Raw genomic sequence first — 17,333 nt, forward strand, 5'->3', positions numbered from 1 at the left:
TGAATCAGCTCAGACAATCACACATAAAGAGAAATATTTTCAGAATCTGTCCTGAATTTTAGAGGGTTTGTAAGAAAACAATACCTATTAAAAACCTACTGCTCACCTGTCCTGTAGATCCATCTTGACAATACTCAGTCTTACTGTTAACTGCCCCTCTCCTCCCCCCTGTCAGTATCTTGAGTCTATCTCATTTGTGACATCATGAATGACATCAGAATACCATGTTGCAATTCAGTCACAGCTACCTCTGTGCCAATATCAATGGCCAATAAACCTCTTCAACTGGATAACCATAAGCCTTACGGTTCAATAACCTTGATGGTGATGGTTTTCAAATCTCATAACCATTATCAAGAAGTGTTATCAGTTACACAAAATGCTGCCTTTTTGTTTAAAAAATCTCCACAGTTGTACAATTGCAATGACAAATGTTTAGAGAAACAGTGGAGGGGGCCAATTCTGTGTCTCACTGGAGGGAGCAATACATTGTAAAATGTAATGGGACAGGGCCTTCTATGCTGTGGCACTCTGATTATGGAATACCGTTCTCTTAGAGACCCATTTAGCACAAACACTGGTATCATCCTGGGGCCACGTCAGTGTGTGCCTTTTTATTAAAACCTTGCAGTCTAACTGGTTTTTTCTAATTTGTGTTCAGCACTGTTTTAAAATGTTTTAACCAGTGTTTTTTTTATTGTCTGGTTTTAAGTGCCAAAAAGGTTAAGATAATTTTGTCCTTTAAAATTATTTATATTGTTATTTATTATCCTAACTTGATTTTATTGTATGCCACCCTGAGATCTTTGGATTAAGGGCAAGATATAAATATTTTAATTAATAAATATATCTCTTTAAATGCATTAAAGCTGAAATGTTACTGCACTTTTATGAAGAGAATCTGTATCATTTTGCTTGTTTTCAGGATAACCTCTTGCTCCTACATCTTGATGTGAATATTACTCTTGATTTCAATCTACTTTTCTACATAAAATATATACTTTTCTACAAAAATACATGCAGTCTACTTTTCTACATAAAGTATATACAACATAATATACAGTAATATGTGGAAACTTTGATAAATGGGTAGCTGTGTTAGTTAGTTAGTTAGTTAGTTAGTTAGTTAGTCAGTTGAAGCAAAACCAGTGTCCTGAAGTATACTACAGGCTGGCAGTCCTGTGGTGTGAGTGGGAATGGTGCTAATTTTCTCCCCTTCCCTATGCCTATACAGGGTGAATTCACTCCACCTCCGATGTCCAGACGAAGAGAACTTCATGGTGTACAGGAACAACCTTGCTTTACTCTATTTCACCATATTATTATTTCCTGTTAAATTTGTTTTGCTATGATTGCGCTGCGATGGCAGATCTCCAGCATGCTCCAAGTATGCAATTATGATAAAACAAAGCCTTTAAAAATACTGGGGAATAGAGTAAAAGCAGCCAGTGTGAACCAACAAATGGTCAGGTGCAATACACAAATATATGGATGAGGTGGGCAGATTATGAACTGCACTTAGTACGTGTGTGATTTCAGTTGGAAAAATGAAACGGCAACAGCCACAAGCATAGAAATCTTGAACTTGCACAATTGCAACAAAAAGAAGAAGAAATAAACAGCATGCATGCACTATGTAGGACAGATGGGACCAGCAAGGCAGTGCAGAAGATTGACTGTGGGAATGTACATTAGCAAAGTGGCAGAGAAGGTGTGATAGTAACTATTCCCATGCCGGTATGTTTCTTTTTGCTTAAACGCGACAATTGCTACAAGACAACAGATTGCTATGAAACAACAGACCAGTGTGTTAAGGCCTTATGTAAGCAATATACAAAATTAGTCCCCCAAAAAAGCCTGTAGTACAATTAAACAGCCACAACAATGACTAAGGCTACAACATAGAATGAGCAGAAAAGTACAGATTAAATATGTGTCTCAATAAAAATGTTATGAAAAGCAAGACATCTATGAGGGGCAGGATGTGAAGAAGCCAACAGAGTTCCCTGGAGAAGGTAATGTCCCAGATTTTGAAAAAGCAGTTGATACAGCTTTTGTTGAAGTGCTAAGAAGGCCAGTGAAAAATTGCTAACTCATCTCCATATATATAATGTTTTGTTTTGTTTTGAAATGCCAAGAGAAGAACAATCAAAACTGGTTCACAAGACATAAGAGTTTTGAGAACTGAATAAGAAGTATGGATTATGTAAAAGTCAACAACTGGGCTTCCAAAGAGAGAGTATTCCACAACTAGGATGGCACACCAAAGAAAGGGTTTTGTTTACAACACTGAAATCTGGAATCACCTCCAAACCTATGCCAAAGTTTTGTAATTGTTTTGCAACAAAACCCACACATTCAGCAACAATTAAGATACAGACACATCAATTTCAGGGTTCCAGGTAAATGTATGTTTTAAGTGACAGATAAATTTGCATATAGTACTAGGTTCCCAAGGTTGGCGTCATTGGGTACAAGGTGTGTGCGTGTGCGAAATGCTTTGCCCTCCCTCCCCAGGGTCCCCAGTAGCCACTACTATTGAAGGGATAGTGCTGTGGCCTCCAGAGGGCCCATTTAGGGTTGAGCGTGGCTACGGGGCAAATGGGAAAGCACCCTTTCTCGCTTACCTAGTATCTGCTCCAGTCCCCCTGGGTGTACCACCCCACTGGACAACACCCTCATCTGGGGTGTCACCTGGTGTGGTCTGAATTTCCCGCGTTACTCTAATAATGTCACTGCATGAAGCTATTGATACTGGACCTATTTTATACTGTATTCTTTGGAGATGCATTCTTTTTTTTTTCTTTCTTTTTTTGAACCACAAAGATGTACAAAATAGAACCTAACCATAGGAGACAAATCAGCACATCTCCACTGAAGATGTGCTATAAATCTAGCAAGATGATAAATGAACAGACAACACATCAGATTAGGTCCATCAGAGGTAACATGACCACTGGAACTTGAGAAGGGCTGTTTTCCTTGCCCTTAGAAGTACCATCTCCAGCAATTACAGCTCTTTTAACTGCCACTTTTAATAATGCCCATGTTTTTGAAAAGAGAAACTCATGCCATGACTTATCTGGCTTTTATGATTATCTTCTCTTGCTTCTTAATACATGGAAAACTTCTCTGAGTGGACCATCTGGGTAGCATTAGTTACAAATCCAAAACCAAGCCACATGAGGCCACCCTTTCACATACTGTGCAGCTCTCCAAGAAAAGGAAGACAAGCAAAGTAAACATCTTCTTGGTGGAAATTAATGTAGTCATGCTCCAAATGAATTCAATTTGCGTGGTCTATCCTGTCCTTTTCTAAAAGAAAACAAAGCACAGAGCAGCCTTGAGAACACAAGGCAATTTTAAGCATGATGATCATAAGACCTATCCTGGTTAAAAGGCTCTCAGAGGTGCATGACCTGATCAAAAGTATACAAAAATCAGTGAAGCTTTTCTCATTGCTCTTCATCAAATTCAGACAGTGCCCTATTTACTGCAGCATCTCTTTCTGCAAAAAGAATAGTGCTGTTGTTTCATGTCAGTTAGGGAAAAATGCCAAAGAATATTCCAATATGGAATTCTTAAAAAAGTTTTATCTAGGACAAGTCTTGAAAATAATAATTGCTCACTATGTGCCTGTATCAAAATATATCTATCCAAACTGCCCTATATAGATATTAGTCTAGATTGGGCGGGGGTAGGGTTGCCATATCCCGCCGGGGGGCGGGACAATCCCGGGATGGGTGGTGCTGTCCTGGTCCCGGCCCGGTTTGGCGCCCAAACCGGGACGGCCCCGCCCACCGCGGCCACCTCAGGCCCCGCGGCGGCTCCAAGGCCTTGCTGAGGCCTGGGAAGGCTCTCCGCGGTTGGAGCTCCAGCCGCGGAGACGCTCCCTCCCGGGCCCCAGCGAGGCCTTGGAGGCGGCTCCGCGGTCGGAGCTCCGGCCACGGGGTCCTCAAGGCCTCCACGAGACCAGGGAGGAGGAGGAGGCCGCTTCCCACCGCGGCGATTGCCGCGATGAGGAGCGGCCCCTACCTCTTTCCCGGCCTGGGAGCCTGCTGAGGCTTCCTCCCAGACCGGGAGGAGGAGCAGGCCGCTTCCCCTTGCGGCAATCGCCGCGATGAGGGGCGGCCCCCGCCTCCTTCCCGGCCTGGGAGCCGGCCGAGGCTTCTTCCCAGGCCGGGAGGAGGAGCAGGCCGCTTCCCACCGCGGCGATCGCCGCGATGAGGAGCAACCTCCGCCTCTTTCCCGGCCTGGGAGCCGGCCTAGGCTCCCTCTCAGGCCGAGAGGAGGAGGAGGAAGCCTGGCACCGCGGCGATCTCCGCGGTGCCAGGCTTCCCCCCGCCCTTCTCGGCCTGGGAGCCGGCCTAGGCTCCCTCTCAGGCCGGGAGGAGGAGGAGGAAGCCTGGCACCGCGGCGATCTCTGCGGTGCCAGGCTTCCCCCCGCCCTTCTCGGCCTGGGAGCCGGCCTAGGCTCCCTCTCAGGCCGAGAGGAGAAGGAGGAAGCCTGGCACCGCGGCGATCTCCGCGGTGCCAGGCTTCCCCCCCGCCCTTCTCGGCCTGGGAGCCGGCCTAGGCTCCCTCTCAGGCCGAGAGGAGGAGGAGGAAGCCTGGCACCGCGGCGATCTCTGCGGTGCCAGGCTTCCCCCCGCCCTTCTCGGCCTGGGAGCCGGCCTAGGCTCCCTCTCAGGCCGAGAGGAGAAGGAGGAAGCCTGGCACCGCGGCGATCTCCGCGGTGCCAGGCTTCCCCCCCGCCCTTCTCGGCCTGGGAGCCGGCCTAGGCTCCCTCTCAGGCCGAGAGGAGGAGGAGGAAGCCTGGCACCGCGGCGATCTCCGCGGTGCCAGGCTTCCCCCCGCCCTTCTCGGCCTGGGAGCCGGCCTAGGCTCCCTCTCAGGCCGAGAGGAGGAGGAGGAAGCCTGGCACCGCGGCGATCTCCGCGGTGCCAGGCTTCCCCCCCCCCCGCCCTTCTCGGCCTGGGAGCCGGCCTAGGCTCCCTCTCAGGCCGAGAGGAGAAGGAGGAAGCCTGGCAGCGCGGCGATCTCCGCGGTGCCAGGCTTCCCCCCCGCCCTTCTCGGCCTGGGAGCCGGCCTAGGCTCCCTCTCAGGCCGAGAGGAGAAGGAGGAAGCCTGGCACCGCGGCGATCTCCGCGGTGCCAGGCTTCCCCCCGGCCTTCTCGGCCTGGGAGCCGGCCTAGGCTCCCTCTCAGGCCGAGAGGAGAAGGAGGAAGCCTGGCACCGCGGCGATCTCCGCGGTGCCAGGCTTCCCCCCGCCCTTCTCGGCCTGGGAGCCGGCCTAGGCTCCCTCTCAGGCCGAGAGGAGAAGGAGGAAGCCTGGCACCGCGGCGATCTCCGCGATGCCAGGCTTCCCCCCGCCCTTCTCGGCCTGGGAGCCGGCCTAGGCTCCCTCCCAGGCCGAGAGGAGGAGGAGGACAAGGTTTAAAAATCTAGGACTTTTTTTTTTAATTTCCTAGCCAGGAAATTTAAAAAAAAAAACCTTGTCCTACATTTGTCCCGGTTCAAAATGTCACTCACTGATAGGAACAATGGAATAGGCCTCTCCCTTAAAAAAGAGAATTTCATTAAACAAGTATTTCGTCACAGTGATTGTGAATTCCAACAATGCATTATAAGGCAGTGCACAAGGTGTTCCATTACACAACATGGATTCCATTGCACAACATGGGACATGTGAAATAGGACATGTTGTGCAATGGCACAATTGCACAATTGCCATACTTCTGGCTCCACCTTCTACAGTGATCTCAATGGTGTCTGTGCTCTTCTTTGAGAATGCAAAAATCGTGAAACAGCACAACTCAACATGATGTGATCAGTAAGCGAGTTCAGGAAGATACAACCTCTCAACAGGATGCAAGCAGGAGAGTTCAAAGGCAAAGTGTGATCACATTACAAGGTACAACAACATTAAAGGTATAAATAGAGTCTAGTAAGATATATCAGAAATGACATGAAGGGACTTTACATTACAAACAAAACAAATCCAAACACTGTCAAATGAGATTGTTTCCAGAGGCAAGGCATTTACATACCTTACAAGACCTTCCATCACCATCAGAATTTTACATGAGGACCTGATGGGCACTGCCTTCTAACACCTTTTTTTTTTTTTTTTTGCACACACAACTACGCCAACAAAAAGTACTGCCAAAATAATACAGTACAAAGACAGGTCCCAATATAAATATTTGCATGCACAGCAAATTGGAGTTGCTCACGTACATCCCTCTTTTGCAATCTATGTACACTGAGCCCATGAAGAAAGCTGATAGGAAGAAGACCGATTTATTTGAAATGTATTTCTGGGAGAGAGTTCTGCTGATACCATGGATTGCTTAAACCCCCCCCCCCCCCGAAAAAAGGGGGGGAATTAGAGCAAATCAGATCTGATCTCTCCCTAGAAGTCAAGATAGCGAAAGAGAGAGTGTTGTACTTTGTCATATCATGAGAAGGCCTAACTCACTAGAAAAGACAATAAAGTTTGATATGCTGTAAGACAGTAGGAAAAGAGGAAGACTACATTGAAAGTGTCTAGACTCAATCAAGGAAGCCCTGACTTTGCAAGATCTGAATGGGGCTGCTGATAGCAACATGACTTGGAGATCTCTCATTCACAGGCTGAAGTTCAAAGCAATTCATAAGTCGAAGTTGACAGCAATTAACAAGTGTGCATTGATCAATTGTGTGGTAAGGAGCCATGGGGTGGAGACATCCTCCACTATGAAAAATACATATAGACCATCACCATTTCCACCTGATCTTTAAAGATCAAAGGAATTAACCTGGACCATGGTTTATTCAGGATTCCAGTTAATTTCACTAGCCTTCCATGTATACAAAAACTGGTCACTGTCTTAGTAGAATTCAAAGATATTTCCATGTTAGTCTGTGGAACCCGTATGTAGAGAGAGCTTGTAGTGCCTTTGAGACTAACTAAAGAAAGATGTTGGCAGCATGAGCTTTCCTAGACTTAAGTCTACTTGACAAAATGTATCTGAGGGAGTAGATTTAAATTATGAAAGCTCATGCTGCGAACTTCTTCTATTAGTTAGTTTCAAAGTGCTACAAGATCTTTTCAGGACCATGGTAGACAGGTCTGATAAAATGACATGGATGTGGCCACTAGGTGGAGCTGCTGTGGAAGTTATTTACAGTTCTAGTGGCAGTTATATGTGTCAGCATTTAAACAGTGCATCATTGGAATCTTGATGCAACTGTCAACTGTCATTCTCAACTGTCACTGAGGGAGAGTGAGACAGTTGATGCCTCAGAGTGGGTTGTTACTTGTGTGGATGGTGGATGGTGTTGTTGTATATAGTGTTGTACATGGTGGAACTTCTTCTATGAATAAAAGCCTCATCTGAGAGAAGATTAGTGTCTCTTTGATCATTGAGAAAGCGACAGGTGTTTCTCCAGCTCACAAACTACTGACTACAGTCACGAAGGTGGAGAATCTGGTGCCATACGTTGACGTGTTGCCTCACACACTGCGTAACAACATCAAAAGCGTTTTAACATATCTCTCTACATATTAATCACTGTCTTGTATGGTAGTTACTGAGCTGCAATTTGGGGATACTTTATTGGGTCTAGTATGGGGTTGTACAAAGCAGGGAAGTATATTCACTATCTCAAACCTCCTGAACACCTGACTTTTCAGGGCTTACAACCCTCTTCGGCTTTTCCTCCTTGGTTCATGCTCCTTCTTAGTTTATTCATGATTACTTAATACATATCACTGGACCTCAGGAACCCTATCACTTCTTCTTTCTTTCTGAAATCTCTAAAAGTTTTAGAGAGTTCATACTACTAAAATGATGAAAAGACATAGGAGTCAAGAGAATGAAAAAGCATTTGGTGGATAATAGAGTAAATTGGCATTCCTGGGATCCAATGACATGTATTCAATAACTGTGAAGAAACTAAGAAGGATGTCACATGATAGATGGATCTTAGTGTTGTTCCTATCATTGAAATGAATTCCACAGAACTAGCACAGCCAAATGGAAAACTGGACTGAAGTGTAAATTTAATCAAAATGCTGGCCTTCACAATAACTAATATTCCAGTTTTCTAAACTTATAAGTTAAGCATATGCAAAACATTGCAGCCTAGTCTGACTTTCTGAAGTGACAAATATAAACTTGCTTGATTAAATATTTCTTTAACTAAGCACTCTCTTTCCTATAATCACAGTTTCGAGGCAGCAGCTCCTATATGTAATTCCATCAGGAATCATAGGCAATCATGCCAAGCCATGCCACTCATCCACAATAAAACACCAATTTTTGTGAAAACAGTTTTTAACCCCCTTCCTGTTAATATAAGAGCATAAGAAGAGCAAATCAATATGAGGTGAAAGGCCTACTTGGCTAGCATTTTGTTACTTGCAGTGCCAGTCACTGTACTTTATAAAGTGGTCAACCAGTAAATAGGGTTGGGAAACTTGTGGCAACTCCCAGCATTGTTTTTCATTAGCTATGCTGCCTAAGACAGGTGGGAAGTTTCAGTCAAACAACATCAAGAGGGCAAGTTGCCCATTCATGAACTGTGTGTCTGCACCCATTTTTCTGTTATGATATACAAATATTATCAATGATACTCCTACCCCATGCTGCATTAACAAATACCATATTTCAGTTGGTATAAATGTCTTGCAATATGTTAAATGAGTGATTTTAATCATTTCTAAAATGATAAAGTGCTTCTCATACTTCTATATTTTTGTTCAGGAATTTTGCAAAGATGATTGGAACCATATTGTTTCTACATTTGCCTTTAAAAGGAAAGATATTTCTGCACTGTAACTCAAGTTACATTTTATTAGGCATGACTAATAATATACATCATCATTACTTGGGCTTGCTGTTATCTCATAATAAAACAACCATAGCAAATATTGTCACATTTTTGTTGTTGTTCTACTAAACATAGATTTACGGGAGAATAATGTACTTGCACAAAAAGTAAACGAACACCCCAGATCTTATTAAAGGCTTGCTAAAATGGACTAGGTGATTAAAGTTTAGAAACTAATATAGACTGAGAAAGATGTAAGAAAGCCAGTAGAATAGCCTCTGGACATGACCGTCTCCTGGAACGCTGGTTATTTGGTGCATTACAATTCAGTTAAATGCCCATTAGTTGGAGAAAGGAGGCATGCAGTCTTATCTAACCCAATGTAAATATGTATCAGATCCAGGACTGGGACAAATGGATGTGATTGCATGAGGTGGTGAAGAGCTCTGATGAACTGCCGACAAAATCTAACTAGGCTGGAATCCTGTAAGGAGAGGTTGAGGACAACCAATATTTACTAATATGCTGCCTTTGAACATCACAGTTGATAGATTTTTTTATTGCTGTCTCCCTAATTATTTTTTCTATCAATCTCAGAGGTCAGCAAGGATAATAGTCAGTTCCCTATACAGGTATACCTTCAGAAAAGGAAGAACATGGAAAATTACTTTCTCAACTACAAAATTCTGGAACATTCTGGGAGATGTAGGCTAAAAAGTATCTCTTTGAAGCTCTTAAGAAAAACTATGTGTTTTCAGAGGAAGGCAAGTGCAAATGTGCTCTGAACAAATTCTGCCATGTGTTTACATCATTAGAATCATAGCATGAGTGGCTTTTCTGTCAGTAAAACTGCTACACATTACTTGCCACAGAAGCTAATCATTGTGATGTGAAAAATTGTGAAACCTCTCTGATTTGCCAGACAAACAAGAACTGCATTGATGACAGATTGCAAGGTCTGCCACAACCATCCTTATTATTCTCTCTTCTTAATTATTCTCTCTTTCACCAATTGCAACTGAGGTCAAAATCTAGACTAGTGTGGCTCCAAGAAACAACCGTCAGATATATTTAGCGTTGCAGAATGCAAACTTTATGTTCCAGGAGCAAACATGAGAGATTACATAATACAGAAAGAATCAACATCAAATTGTTTTTAAAACAAGGGTTGACTGATTCTGTGTGATCTGATTGATGTGATGCTGTCATCAAAAAGTGAACCAGACAATTTCAGTTAAATCAGCTGAACAACATAAAACCCTTTTGAGTTTTCATATCCATGGATAATTTTAAATAAACTGAATTAAATATTTACAGACAAAATAAAAAAAATGTAGTACATATATGCAAATAACATGAATGAACACACAAAGATCAAATAACATTTCAAGAAAAGAGCAACTCAGAAATCAAATCCATGAGAACATCTAAATAGCTTCTGATATGCATAATACTACTATATGTCAACGTGGATCATCATATCATTCACAGGGGAATGTTTTAATTCACAAGGGTCTCTAAAATGTACAGCTTACTTTCTGGATGTCTTCTATAGTCTCTCTTGTCTTGTCTTTTCCTTCCCAGGTTCTTCATGGTTCAGCCTAGCTGCAAGTCTTAATCATATTTGCAAAGTCCCATACTCATAAAATCATAGAAATCATTGGGTTTAAAGGTCACCAAGGTACGTAGAGTCTAGTCTACTGCCATCCACAATTAAATCATCCTTGAGCAGTGGTCATGTCACCTCTGTGTAAAATCTGCTAATGAAAGCAGGTCCACCACCATCTGAGGCAGCTATTCTATTATCAAAAAGCTCTTATCTTCAAGAAGTTCTTAATGTTTAGTTGGAATCTCCTTTCTTGCAGTTTGAATCCATTGGTTCCAAATCTAACTCTCACTCCCAACAGCAAAAAACGAAGTTGCTCTTTCTCCTACATGATAGCTCTTTGGATATTTCAAGGAAGGTGCATGGCATTCCGAATATTGGACTACTTTACTAGGATAATGGGATGCCAAGGTTTGAATCTCTGTTCAGCCATGGAGACCCAGTGGGTGACTTTAGTTAAGTGGAATTCTCCCAGCCTCAGGAGAAGGCAAGTGCAAATGTGTTCTGAACAATTTCTGCCAAGAAAACCCATGATACTGTTGGTCCCCTATATCCATGGATGCAACCATCCACAACTTGAAAATATTCAGGAAAAATGTCCAAAAAGCAACCATTGATTTTGCCATTTTATATAAGTGACACATTTTTTCTATGCCATTATACATAAATGGGACATGAGCATCCACTCATTTTGTTATCCACAGGAGGTCCTGGCATCAAACCACAGTGGATACCAAGGTTCCTCTATATGCTGTACATGTCATACATAAGAAATGACTTGAAGGCAGGTAACAACAACAATCATATTTATCATCCCACTTTGAAATAATGTTTACCAGAATGATCACAAGCCTTATATGATTTGGGCCCACCTGGAATAGGTTTCCTAGGTCATGTTCACCCCAGGGCCTGACATATCCAGGCCAGACATAGGGCAGCACCCATTGTTTATATACACATTATATTCTCCCCTTCCCACCATCTCCCTCACATCAGCTAGCCCAGCAGCCCTATTCCAATCCCATTCCCACCAAAACGTCCATTTTTCCTACTTTGCTAATAGCAGCAGTTTCTCACACAGACACAGACACAGACACAATTAGAAATAAATTCAAAATACTCAATGTCTGATTTCCTTCTCTTCCTCACCCACACCAAATCCACCCATTTGGCAAAATCTAATTAAATAATATTACCTCAAATGATCTCTTCTCCAACTTCAGCACAACCTGACTTCTCCCCCCGCCATCATCCTATTCCTCACCAAATCTATCAATAAGCCTAGAGCCCAACAACAGCCCCCACCTCATAAAATTCCCAGTCCCAGAATGTCCTGTCAATTTAGCTTTCCCTCTCAGCCCAAACTGATAAATCTATCCCTATCCCCATACACTTCTCTCTCTCTCTCTCTCTCTCTCAATCTCTCTCATCTCCACAACTCTCCTCTTCTATAATTCCAATCCAAACCTAAGTGGAGTTTCTCTCTCTCTCTTTCGTTTTATGTGATTCGGAGCACAGCGACAACTAATATGGGAAATACAGTAGCTTGGAAATAGTAATGCTGCTCATGAATTCATGCACATAGTCTCTCCCTGCTTGTCACTGGAATGTTACTCCCATTCATCTACTCCAAAGCATGTGCTCATAGAAAAATTCGGATGACATAGCTCACCTGGGCAGAACCTCTGGAATTTGTCTGCAGCTTGAATCCTGGAGACTTTGGCTGGTACCCAAAGGTCTTAGAGCCTGTACTTCTAAGCTTTCTTGCACAAGGATAGGACATCTTAGGCTAGGTCCTCACAGGCAAGAATACACTGGGAATAGCCCAGAGTCTTCTAGCCCTAAACCAGTCCTCAACATCCTCCATTATCTTGGTCATTCTTTTGCAATGCCAGGTAGCTGTTTAAATGCATGTTCTGCTGTGCTGCTTGGTGGTGCTGCCACTACCACAAATTGGTCACTCTGAGGTCACATGGCTGGGCAACTTGTTCTGAACTCAGAGCAAGCAATTTACTCTAGTGATGGCATTGCCAGGTGGCAAAACAAGACACATTGGAAATAGCTGTCTGGCTTCACAATGATGGGCTCCAGATCTTCCAGGAAGATCTGGAGCAAAAGGTTTTAAGTTCAGGACTGTTGCTGAACTAGCTGAATATCATTTGGAGAGTTTGCTGTAGAACTGGGGATTGAGCCCTGCATTGTCTGGACTGATCACCATGAGAACAGAAGAGGATGTTTTATTAGACACATGGGCACATGGGCCTCAGTCTCCCAGAATCCTGTTTTGTTTTGTTGCAGAAGGAGACCTACAAAGTAGGCATTCTGCAGCATTTGTTGCATATTTGTTTCCCATATTTCACCCACTTCTCATGTACTTTAGTTTAAAAACAAACACAAACAGATAGGACAAAAATTCCCCCACTAGATGACGTGCTTTCTACTAGTAGAGTCAGTGAGTGAATGAGTGAGTGCACACACACAGAGACAGATATGTCCCTCCAAAAGTAAAGTGTTCATACCAAAAGAATCATTTCCCTCTTTTTCAGTGGACCAGGATGATACAGTTCAGTAGAAGTGGCTTGATCTGATTGTCAGTAGATTGTCCCAGTTGGAAGGCACATCAGGACATTAAGTGAGGAAATACAAAAAACACACACATTAAACTCAAACTCTGATCTTAACCTTCATGATATTGAAATTATTATTGGGTCAGAAAATACCTCACAGTTGACACAAACCCCTTTTGTATGAATGTTAAGAGAAACATTGGTAACTACAGCAATATATTGTTCAGTCTGGTTTTCACCAACCAAAAATGAACAAGGGATCCATTCACAGTTCACCTTGTTTTCACATCTTTCAAATATCATTTCTGTATCAGTTGCTGATGATGTGGTAACCTCCAAACATTCCTTCAGTAAAAGGATTGAGTATTTGGCTTATTCTAGCCATTAATTTAACATTTGGTGTTCATATCACCCTGCTTCGTTGCAGCTGACCCTGGTATTGGAACCACTGCAGTATCTTGCAGTTCAGTCCTCTACATTGTTTACTCAAAAGCAAGTCCTACCAAATTCAGTAAGACTTATTTTCAGAGATGTGAGACTCTTGGAACTTAAAGGCCATAATTCAATAGTTGGTTGGCATGGTTACTTTGATATGACAAAGTTAAGGAATAAGCTGCATTTAAGAATCAATGTATTAGAAAGGCTCTCATAGGTGTTCAGTATAAATAGAGACTTTTTCCTAAGACAATGGAGATTATCGCACTGGGTTCTGAGAACGTTCTCATCCCGTGATGAGAACGGAACGCATTTGAGTATACCGCACGTATGTGTTCCAATCGGGTTCTCAGAACGCTTAAATGTGTTCCAAATGTGTTCCAGGAGGGTACAGATATGAATGTGTTCCCAGAGAGCTGAAACGTGATGAGAACGTTCCAACAGAAGTGTGTGCGATATTCTTATCTGTTCTCAAATCCGTTCTCTCATTCCTCCGTCTCCTGATTGGCTGAAAGAATGACAGGCAGGGAGGGAGGGAGGCAGGCGAGCGACTGCAGTGAGGGAAGGTGTGTGTGTGTGAGGGGGGAAAGAAGGAGGGAGGGAAGGGAGGAAAGTTGGGACAAGTGAGAGAAGAGGAAAGAAGGGAAAGAGAGGGAAAGAGAGAGGGAAACAGGGGGGCCAGAGCAGAGACCAAGAGGGAGAGGGTCTGGCTGCTTCTGCGGGGGCCTCTAGTGTCATGTCCAGTGGGGCTCCTGTGCTGTCACAATGCAGGAGGCAGGGATGCCCAGGACCTTCTCCTCCTTCCCTCCAGGAGGGAACCCACAAAAGCTCCTCTGTTTGGAGCACCACACAAAAGCAAGCAAACAACTCCCAGAATTCCATAGCAAAGAGCCAGACAAGAGTTAAAGCGGGGAGGGAAGCTCACAACCTGAAGGCACACATTACATGCACACACACAGGAGGAAATGGGATGACAGCAGAGGACTCTTCTTTTCTAACCGGTTTAAAGAGCTGCAATGGCTGCAGGGGCTCTCCCCTTGGTCCAGTCCCCTCCCTTTCCCTCCGCTTGAAGGGACCTCCGTGGAGCTCCCTTAAAGCCCAGGCTGCCAAGGAGGGGACTCTGCCCTTGGCCCATCAAGTTACATAAGTTTTATCCTATTTTCTTCAAACATATGCCAGCATATGAAGCCCCAGCGTTTTATAGGGGCTTGCCTTCCTTCCCTGCCAAGAGAATCCTCGGACTCCCTTCGGAGGGAAGACAAGATGGGAGGGGGGGATGCTTGCCTTCCTTTCCTCCCAAGAGAATCTTCGGAGGGAAGACTTCTCAGTGAGGCTGAGAAGCACTCTCCCAGCCAGAGTCCCTAGGCTTACTGAAATCCCCCACCTCCCTTCCCCATAGAAATCAATCCAAAAACTGAGTTTAAAAGGAGCAGAGGCAAGCCCTTTGGGTCTGCATCTGGGAGAGATTTTAAACTCCGTTTTTGGATTGATTTCTATGCGGAAAGAGGGGAGAGGGAAAGATGGCAGGACATCCCCATAGCCAAGCAACCTCTGCCTCCCCAGATGAAGACCCATAGGGCTCTCTGCTCTTTAAGCTCCGTTTTTGGATTGATTTCTATGGGGAAAGAGGGGAGAGGGAGAGATGGCAGGACATCCCCATAGCCAAGCAACCTCTGCCTCCTCAGATGAAGACCCATAGGGCTCTCTGCTCTTTAAGCTCCGTTTTTGGATTGATTTCTATGGGGAAAGAGGGGGGAGGGAGAGATGGCAGGACATCCCCATAGCCAAGCAACCTCTGCCTCCTCAGATGAAGACCCATAGGGCTCACTGCTCTTTAAGCTCCGTTTTTGGATTGATTTCTATAGGGAAAGAGGGGAGAGAGAGAGATGGCAGGACATCCCCATAGCCAAGCAACCTCTGCCTCCTCAGATGAAGACCCATAAGGGCTCTCTGCTCTTTTTTAACCTCCGTTTTTGGATTGATTCCTATGGGGAAGGGAGGTGAGGGATTTCAGTAAGCCAAGCCTCCCTTTTTCCTCTTTCCTGGGAGCAACACCTCTCCCGAGCCGTCCAACCTCTGAGTGGCGACGTCATCAGAACACAGCCCACAAAACGTAATACAGCAAACCGTTCTGAGAACGGTTTCGCTGTGCGGTAAAATGCAGTTCTGATCACGTTCTGATCACGTTCTAGTTTACTAATGCAGTAATATCTGTTCCAGGAACATTCTCATCACGTGATGATAGGAACGTTCTCAGAACGCAGTGCGATAATCTCCAATATTAAAGCACCACAGAAGCCTCTTTTTTTAAGGGAAAGACTGGATTAAAAATTAGAGATGGCTGTTCTATGATGATCTTTTATATTTTGAACAAAATAGCTGGAGGTTTAAATCAAGAGACATTGTTCTTAAGGAAAGATCTTAAGCAAAGAACTGGTTTGCTTATTTTTATTTTTAATTTAATGAATTTTTAATTAAGACAAGAGAAATGAAGTTAGAGAAAATGGGTTTTATTTAGAGTTGTACAAAGACAAGGACCATGTAATTTAAAAAAATGTATAAATGGTTTCTAAAACTAGATAGAAGACAGGCCTGTCAAAGAATACTGATAAGGTGGGCCCAAGATGTTGGGCATAATGTCCACAAGGATGTATAGAGAAGATATGATCCAAATATATAAAATTTACTTTATGCAATAATTTAAAGGAAAATCTGTTTAAGATGATGCATAGATCAATGTTGAGAATAGCCCAGAATATTTCAAATCAACATTGGGGATATCAAGCTAAGGAAGGCTCCTTTTTTCATATTCCATAGATGTAGGAAGAGCCAGCATGGTGTAGCGATTTGAGTGTTGGACTTCGACTCTGGAGACTAGGGTTCAATTCCCAGCTAGGCCATGTAAACCCACTGGGCAAGTCATACTCTCTCAGCCTCAGGAGACGGCAATGGCAAACCTCCTCTGAACAAATCTTGCCAAGAAAAACCCATGCTAGGGTCACCTTAGGGTCACCATAAGTCAGAAACAACTTGAAGGCACACAACAAACAAACCAAAAAAAGACAAAAGTTTAACTAGTAATAATAACAATAATAAAATTTTATTTGTAGCCCGCCTTTCCAGTGATCAAGGCGGGTAACAACATGTTAAAATGCAACAACAACATTATACACAATAAAACATCAAAATAAAATCACAAATACACAATACAAATAACACCAGCTAGCATTACAGTGCTGCTGAGAGGGGAGAGGGGAGTACTTCGGGAGCATTAGGGGTATGCCTGCTGGAACAGGTGTGTTTTTAACCCCTTTTTAAATTGGTCCAGTGAGGTGGCCGAGCGAAGCTCGCCGGGAAGAGAGTTCCAGAGGGCCGAGATGGAGAAGGCCCTCTGATTAGTGATGGAATATCTCGCTTCTGGGACTCTTAGTAATTGCTTCCTGGCAGACCTAAGTGTGTGGGGTGGATTGTATGGAGAGAGGCGGTCCTCCAAGTACCCTGGGCCCAAGCCATTTAGGGCTTTATAGGTAATAACCAACACCTTGTATTGCGCCCGGAAGCTAATAGGCAGCCAATGAAGGTCTTTAAGGACCGGTGTTATATGACTGGTCCTGGAAGTACCAGTGACCAATCTTGCTGCCATATTCTGCACCAATTGCAGCTTCTGGGTTTGGTACAAGGGTTGCCCCATGTAGAGCGCATTGCAGAAGTCCAATCGAGAGGTTACCAGAGGATGTACTACTGTTTCAAGGTCCCCCCGGCCCAGGTAGGGACGCGGCTGGCGTATCAACCGAAGTTGATAACAGGTGCTCTTGACCGTCACATCCACCTGAGATGTAAGGTGGAGCGATGAATCAAGGAGCACCCCCAGACTGTGGACTGAGTCCTTCACGGGAAGCGTGATCTCG

This window comes from Sceloporus occidentalis, unplaced genomic scaffold, assembly GCF_023333645.1.
Source record: "Sceloporus occidentalis isolate IW3139 unplaced genomic scaffold, rSceOcc1.0.p SCAF_3, whole genome shotgun sequence".
Lineage (NCBI taxonomy): Eukaryota > Metazoa > Chordata > Lepidosauria > Squamata > Phrynosomatidae > Sceloporus > Sceloporus occidentalis.